This window comes from Dendrobates tinctorius, unplaced genomic scaffold (assembly GCF_039654945.1).
Source record: "Dendrobates tinctorius isolate UK_male_01 unplaced genomic scaffold, ASM3965494v1 ptg000003l, whole genome shotgun sequence".
NCBI lineage: Eukaryota > Metazoa > Chordata > Amphibia > Anura > Dendrobatidae > Dendrobates > Dendrobates tinctorius.
In genome coordinates, this window is record NW_027361671.1 from 90,367,981 (window position 1) to 90,376,961 (window position 8,981).

The following is an 8,981-nucleotide window of genomic DNA, read 5'->3' on the forward strand; positions in this document are numbered from 1 at the left end:
CAACCACCATGATGGAAATCCTATCCACTTCCCTGGATACCTGGTCATCATCAGGAGGGATCCTCACCCTCACCACACCGTAGATATTCACAAGGTCTTGCATTACCTTCCCGGACCTTCCAATGATTCTCCCAATCAGAGTTTTGGGTACCGGAACCACATCTTTCCTCAAACCCAACCGATCCATAGCCTCTCTTGCTATCTCTAGGCGTCGAGCAGCCTTCATATTACTCTGCCTAACCAATTGTTTGACACGTAGACACTGCAAATGCATCTCTTTCAGGACAGCTACTCGGTTTGATGTATCTTCCCTGGCTGATACTATCACCAACTGCCGAGTCTCAGGTGCCCAGTGCACCTCACACGCTTTGACCGCCTCTTTGAAAGCCTCATGTACCCCTTCTTCCGCACAGGCTTCTTGCATGTTTTCGGGTACCTCGATCACAGATTTGAAGGTCGTGGTCTTGCTCTCTTCCTGGACAGAAGACTCTGGCTTTACCACGGACACCTCCCTCACTACAGTTGACCCGACCAGGTTACTGTCTTCTTCGGCTCTTTGCTCACCAACTTCAGGAGATTTTATCTCTTCGCGAGCCTTTGCCAAGATAGGTACCGGCAGTTCCGTCTTGTTATCACTCGGACCCAGCTGCTGCACATCTCCGTCCAAGCTCTTCTCCCGCAGAAGACCTTCTACTACTCCTCTGAGTTCCTCAATCTCTTCCTTAAGGCTCTTGTTCACACTTTGCCAGGTGGACAGGTGACCTCTGAGCTCCAAGACTTCTTTCTCGAGCCCCTCCACCTTGTGCTCGGCCAATTGTCTCAAGATTCTCTCTTGTTTGACATGTTCTTCCACTGTCTCTTTTATTAGTTGTATCTCCTGATCTTGTTCTCTTTTGGCCAGCACATGTCGCACCACTATTTCTTTAACTATATCATCAAAGGGTACCACTGAGTCAGTCCTATCAGTCGAGTGAACCTCCCGGTTACCCTCTGACTGTGTTTCTATTCCCGTTATCCTCTCGATCAGGTTACCAGCTGTCCTGTCATGAGTTTCAGTCAGCACAGCATTAGATTCTGTCCTAGTGGTGGCTACTGGCAATAACACGTCACAGTCACACCACACCATACGGTGAACCCCCAAGACACTCTCTATCCGTGTGTCAGCTCCGCTCTTTTTGTTTACCACACCATTCTCATTCACACTGTGGAACGCTTCAGGTGACGTCAGGTCAGTAAATTCGTCTGACGCAATTCTTTCTCCGGTCGCCCTTACGTCTGGCCTGTCCACGTTAGGAGGCGTCAGCGTCTCAGTGTCTGCTAGCCCTACAGTAGAAACGTCTCTATCCTCCTGCCACACATCTTTAAACATGACAAAGTCCCGGCGCCTCTCAAAGGTATGCACTAAGTTTGGTGGCATACTACCACTTTGGCACTCCCCCTTTGTCATCTCAATTAGGACTCTGTCCACCTTATAATTCACGATGACCCCATGGAGGCAGCGAACTCTGACGTTTTTCTCGGTCAGAGCTAAAACGAGCGGAGTTCCTGTGAGAGTCACCTGACTCTTTGAGTCCAGCCTACCAGGGACTCCTTCCCGATGCAGCATCACGGTACACACCTGCGGCCCATCGTCACTATCTGGAAAGGATATCCCACATTCTGACCAAGTCATACACACACACTGCGGTACTCCAGACATACCCACTGAGTCATCTAGTGCTGTCATTTCTTCAAACTTGGCCCTTGTCTGGACCACCACCCCACTTTGGGTTGCCGCCCCCTCCCGGGACTCCACTCCTTTTTGGGTTACAGCGCCAATTTGGGACTCCACCCCCTTTTGTGCTACTACCCCGATTTGGGTCACCGCCCCCTTTTGGGACTCCACCCTCTTTCGGGATCTCCCCATGTCTGTTATACCGGTCTTCTCAGACCACAGTTCACACCACACAGTTTGTGTCTCTTACGATACCACACAAGTCTTTGTTGGCACCACCACAGCTTCTGCTGTCACCGATCACCGGCACCACCTGCTGCTGTTCACACACAGCTGCTGGTGTCACTGCAGCTCCTGCTGCGCCATCTTCGTGGACCCGCCGATCCACCGGAAGCCGCTTGTCCCCTTTGTAACCCCGCCGGGTTACCGAAAGCCGCTTGTCACCCTCGAAGATAAAAGAAACCACCTTAATAGTTGTGTAAAGCCACAACTACTGTATCCGCTTAGTCACATGCAATAAAGCTGCAGCAGGATGGTGTAGACAGACAGCGTCTGCTACCAATGCTGAAAGAGGAGAATCCAATAAAGAAAAACACCAGGTCCCTGTGCTGCAAGACCTTCGTGACCCCACTGAGCCACAGCAAGCACCTTCAGGTTTTGCAGAGGAAAAAAAGAAAAAACACATGCACGAAAAAACTCCAAAAACTCACGTATCCTTTCTGTGCGCTATTCAGGACGTACCGTCTCCGCCTGAGACCGTCCAACACACAGGGCACACTGGGTGCTATTCAGGGAGCCGACTCTCCTCCCAGGGTCTCCCAACACACCGGCTTCACCAGGTCCAAGGTCATATCACGTGTTCCAGGGATCCGATTCCTCTCCCAGAACCTCCCAACACTGACCCTCCAGGACCTTGCTCACTGATCCAGGTCAGTACAACAACGAACACCTGTCGTTACCTGTGTCGGCCACACAGGTCCCTCTTATCCGCAGAGGCACCCTAGCAATCACCAGTCTCTTTCACTGAGCTGCTGTCAGTATACGGCTTTCACAACAGTCAGCCCTCCTGGCTCAGCGTTGCCAGCACTGCAACATGTGCTGTTGGATCCGCAGCCCTTAGCAACAAAGTTTTTTTTTTTTTTTTGGCAGTCCTTTTCCATTGCCCCCAGCAACAAGGCTACTATATTGCCCTTAACAATTCTCCACCATTTGTGAGGTAGCGCTGTCATTCAAGGTTGGGGAACACTCACTTGGCAGCGAATAAGTCACATCCAGCACGGGTTTTCATAAAGCAGTATAATCCATGCGGTTTATTTCAGCTTCATAAACCGTCACAGCAACAGAAAACAGCATACAGTCAGCATTGCGTCCATTACAGAGTTCAGCTCTGTTATCCTTGCATCACACAAATTATGCACTGTTCAATGCGCAGGCTTTCTAGCGATCAAGTTATCTTACCCACATCAGGGTTGCCTCGTGCTGTTTCACCATGCTGCACGTTTATTCCCTCCAGGGAACTAACAGGCAAACATCGCCATTCCACACAGCGTCCACCTGTGCTGTCAGGCAGGAAGCCCTATGTCAGCGGGACCTTCCTTTCTGGACCAATCGTGTCCCTGCATTCACCCACATGTGACCAGACCTCAGGTACCTTATATGGTCCATAACCACACCCACAGGTGATCACATGGCTATGACCTCACCCAAGGTCCTATTTCAGACAACCACACACAGGCTTCCCTGACACATTGTAACAGAACGTACTAGTCAGCAGTACCTCTGCTGATCATTATGATCTTTCAGTATCCTACACCTATCAGGGCAATGGAAATGTTTATACGGCTGTCCTTGGACACCCACACAGCGCCCCCTAGCGGACACAGCGGTCACTGCACCACTCCGTTTATATTTTGTGAGTCACAGACGCTTACCCAGTATGTATTTCACCGTAATCCAACAAGCAGAAATACGGTACTGTATCAGAGGTGTACAGCTGTATACGTTGTTGGTGAAACTGTCAATCTCCGTATATGTATTTTTTGAATGTCTCACACAGATGCTGACTCTGTGTAGATGTGACCGTAATAAGAACACCAGATATCCGATACTGTTTGATAATCGGACAGCTCAATACGGTGTATGGAGAAATGGAAATGTCTGTATATGTATTTACAGAGTCTCACAGACACACGCTGACTCTGTGTAGATGTGACCGTAATAAGAACACCAGATATCCGATACTGTTTGATAATTGGACACTAGAGTTGAGCGACTTTTGGTTTTTTAGCGTCGCGTTTCGTTTCGTGAAACCCGACTTTTCCAAAAGTCGGGTCGAGCAAGATCGTCCGATTATAGGGAAAAGTCGGGGTCGTCCCGAAACACGAAACCCAATGTAAGTCAATGGGGAATAAAAGTCGGCAGTGAGAGGAGGACAGGAAACACACCTACAGTGCCCATTTGAATGCCAAAAGCATCAATTCTTCTTACTTAAGCTTGTCAACCTTAATTAACTTCATAATACAAGTTACGCACTGAAAAATGGGGGTTATTTGGCTAAAGTTGTGGGGGGGAGGGCTGGCTGCAGGTTTTCATGTGCCCTGGGCGAAAGAGCGCCCCTTTAACACATACCACAACTCATCATGCTCCGATACGGCAGAGAAATAGCGGTATAGTACAATGAAAAATACCTCACTTTTTACATCTCATGACGAGGCCCATCTATTTCTCCATACAGAATCATTGGTCCCATATAATGTTTGAAACAGTATATGATGAGCTCCACATAATGCTACAGTATATGTTGGTCCCCATGGATGAAGCTCCACTGTCTTATGGGCCCAAATAATGCTCCAAACATAATGGGCCCCATTTCTAATGCTCTAGTGTATAATGGGCCCTGTAAATGCTGCTCCAGTGTCTGATGTCCACCTTTGGAATGTTCCAGTGTATGGTGGGCCCCATCTATCATTCTCCAGAGTATAGTGCTCCCCAAAAATTGCTGTCCCAACATTGAAAACAATCAAATAAGTCTCCTCGCTAGGGAATCCCTGTACTTGTCTGGATTCCTCGTCGTCCCCATCTTCCATCTCACTGCACAGTATTTCAACTTTGCAAGTGCTGTGATCCTGGGCAAGCAGGGGGGGCCCACTCGTTGGCGACGGCACTGGCACAGGGCCCCTGATAGTACGGTGGTGTGTCTGATGGCGGGTGGGCCGAACCTGCACTTTCATCTGCAGCTTCCTCTTTGTCACCGTGTAAGATGGAACTGTATATGGGAAGGGTAACCTGAGTTTCATCAGGGTCAGATTCAGGTCGTGTAGCGTGCGAGGGGAATGTAGTGGTCTGGGTCAATGTACCAGCAGATTCATCGAGCAGTGGCTGGGCATCAGTGCACTTGTGTCGCCCCCAGGAGTACGGTCGCCACAGTGGCATTACCTTCTTCCTAGGGAGTGTGATGTCATGCTTGGGAGCAATGAAGGATCTCTCTAGCAGGTTAACTGATTGGGCGGCGTTATTCCCACGAGTCATGACCCTCCAAACAGCGTTCATGAAGGCAAAGTGTTTGTTTTACGTGGGCAGTATGGTTGCAAAGCTGAACCTTAAAGGAATGTCCAGAAGGGCACCACCAGGAGTGGAGCCTACGGTTAAATTCGACTCCACCTGGGAAACCTCAACCATGCCAGCTACAGAACAGATGCACACATTGCAAGCTTAATTCCGTTAACGAACGAGACTCCGTCATGCCCCGCGGTCCGAGTCCGGCTTACTAGAGGGACACGTGAGGCTCTGGCACATGAGATTGGCCAATAACTGGTGTGTCATGCCCTTACATGTCCGTGGCTGCATGTGCGCTACACTGAAAAGGCCAGCGTTTGTCGCTTACAGGTGCAGATAACCCGCTGAACAACGTTAGTGATGGGGATCACTGATTACAATTATTACCCGCGAACAATGATTTCCCAGTAAGTGCAGGTCAACCGCAGTTCCGGAATTAGGCCTAACCGTCATTCCTGAAAAAATGAAAAACTTACGTGTGCAAACCACAGGTGCTGTAGCTTGCTTAACAGCTCGCCAGCCGTTCTCACGCCCAGTATGGATTACACGTGAATGCACAAAGGTGAGAAAGGGTACCGTATCCCCAGATAACATGTATGGATAGCGTACACATTCAAAATATATGTCTATACATCAGGAGGCAGGCTCAGACGGTGTTAGGCCCGGTATGGATTGCACGTGATTGCACAAAGGTTAGAAAGGGTACCGTTTCCCCGGATAACATGTATGGATAGCATACACATTCAAAATATATGTCTCAGGAGGCAGGCTCAGACGGTGTTAGGCCCAGTATGGATTGCACGTGATTGCACAAAGGTTAGAAAGGGTACCGTATCCCCAGATAACATGTATGGATAGCGTACACATTCAAAATTTATGTCTCAGGAGGCAGGCTCAGACGGTGTTAGGCCCAGTATGGATTGCACGTGATTGCACAAAGGTTAGAAAGGGTACCGTTTCCCCGGATAACATGTATGGATAGCGTACACATTCAAAATATATGTCTCAGGAGGCAGGCTCAGACGGTGTTAGGCCCAGTATGGATTGCACGTGATTGCACAAAGGTTAGAAAGGGTACCGTTTCCCCGGATAACATGTATGCATAGCGTACACATTCAAAATATATGTCTCAGGAGGCAGGCTCAGACGGTGTTAGGCCCAGTATGGATTGCACGTGATTGCACAAAGGTTAGAAAGGGTACCGTATCCCCGGATAACATGTATGGATAGCGTACACATTCAAAATATATGTCTCAGGAGGCAGGCTCAGACGGTGTTAGGCCCAGTATGGATTGCACGTGATTGCACAAAGGTTAGAAAGGGTACCGTATCCTCAGATAACATGTATGGATAGCGTACACATTCAAAATATATGTCTCAGGAGGCAGGCTCAGACGGTGTTAGGCCCAGTATGGATTGCACGTGATTGCACAAAGGTTAGAAAGGGTACCGTTTCCCCGGATAACATGTATGGATAGCATACACATTCAAAATATATGTCTCAGGAGGCAGGCTCAGACGGTGTTAGGCCCAGTATGGATTGCACGTGATTGCACAAAGGTTAGAAAGGGTACCGTATCCCCGGATAACATGTATGGATAGCGTACACATTCAAAATATATGTCTCAGGAGGCAGGCTCAGACGGTGTTAGGCCCAGTATGGATTGCACGTGATTGCACAAAGGTTAGAAAGGGTACCGTTTCCCCGGATAACATGTATGGATAGCGTACACATTCAAAATATATGTCTCAGGAGGCAGGCTCAGACGGTGTTAGGCCCAGAATGGAATGCACGTGATTGCACAAAGGTTAGAAAGGGTACCGTTTCCCCGGATAACATGTATGGATAGCGTACACATTCAAAATATATGTCTCAGGAGGCAGGCTCAGACGGTGTTAGGCCCAGTATGGATTGCACGTGATTGCACAAAGGTTAGAAAGGGTACCGTTTCCCCGGATAACATGTATGGATAGCGTACACATTCAAAATATATGTCTCAGGAGGCAGGCTCAGACGGTGTTAGGCCCAGTATGGATTGCACGTGATTGCACAAAGGTTAGAAAGGGTACCGTTTCCCCGGATAACATGTATGGATAGTGTACACATTCAAAATATATGTCTATACATCAGGAGGCAGGCTCAGACGGTGTCAGGCACAGTATGGATTTGACGGCCCAGACTACACAGCGGAGGAGCAGGGAGAGGTAAAGATTGCAAATGCTGGGGCCCTGCCCAAGCAAGGGGGGCCCACTCGTGGGTGTCGGTACTGGCACTGGGCCCCTCATAGTACGGCGGTGTGTCTGACGGCGGGTGTGCACCACCACCGTCAGAGACACTTGATTGCACTATGAAGGACCCTGTACCAGTGCCCGCACCCAAGAGTCGGCCTACCCACCTGTCCAGGGCAACGGCACTCGCACGGTGTCGTGCGCTAGGTGGTGACCCCGGCCATGGGGGGGAGGCAGCACAGTTAGGGAGTTTTAGAAAGTGGCATATGTTGATGTTGGACATTCAGCTGATGCAAAAGGTGAAATAGGTCAAGTCCCAGGAAGAGGTGGACCAAAGCAAGCCATTTTTCTGTCACCCTATGTGTCATCAGAGGAAGGTGGGACAAAATCCTTGGAAACCCATGCGTGGTTCATTTTAATGAAGGTTAGATCATCCACATTTTGGGTTGACAGACGGGTCCTTTTTTCTGTCAGGATTGATCCAGCTGCACTGAAGACTCTTTCCGATAGCACACTTGCAGCTGGGCAAGCGAGCTCCTGTAAGGCATATTGTGCCAATTCAGGCCAGGTGTCCAGTTTAGCGGCCCAATAGTCAAAGGGGAATGACCTGTGTGGGAGAACATCGATATGGGAGGAAAAGTAGTTTGTAACCATAGTTGACAACTGCTGTCTCCTGTCACTTTCCATCGATGCAGTATTACCAGTTGTGTGAGTGGTACTTGAAAAATCAGTCCACAACATTGTCATGAAACCCCTGTCTCCAACGCCACTTCTGCTGTGTGCACCACGAACACCTCTGCCAAGCTGCCCCCGGCCCGTACGGCTCATGTGAGAACCATCACCGCTGCTGTGTGCTGGGAATGCCTCAAGCAACCGATTTACCAGAGTTGCTTGTTTATTAGCCAATATTAGGTCAAGGTTCTCCTGTGGCATGATGTTTTGTAATTTGCCTTTATAGCGTGGATCCAGGATGCTGGCCAACCAGTAGTCGTCATCGTTCATCATTTTGGCAATGCGTGGGTCCCTTTTTAGGATCTGCAAGGCATAATCTGACATGTGGGCCAATGTTCCCGGTGTCAATGATGCACTGCGAGTGCTGGTTGGAGGAGCACTTTCTGGCAAATCCACATCCCTCCAGTCACGCACAAACCCTGTACCAGACCTTGCCACGCCAACATTTTCACTTGCCCCACGAGATGCATCCTCCTCCCCTAAGTAATCATCCCCATCATCCTCCTCCTCCTCCTCTTCTTCCTCCACCTCATCCAGGAGAGGTCCCTGAGCAGACAATGGCTGAATGTCATCAAGGATTCCCTCCTCCTCTTCCTCCTCATCAACATTGGCTGCTCCTTAAGGTGCGCCAAAGTTTGCATGAGCAGACGCATAAGTGGGATGCTCATGCTTAGGATGGCGTCGTCTGCGCTTACCAGCCGTGTGCATTCCTCAAAACACTGAAGGACTTTACAGAGGTCTTTCAGCTTCG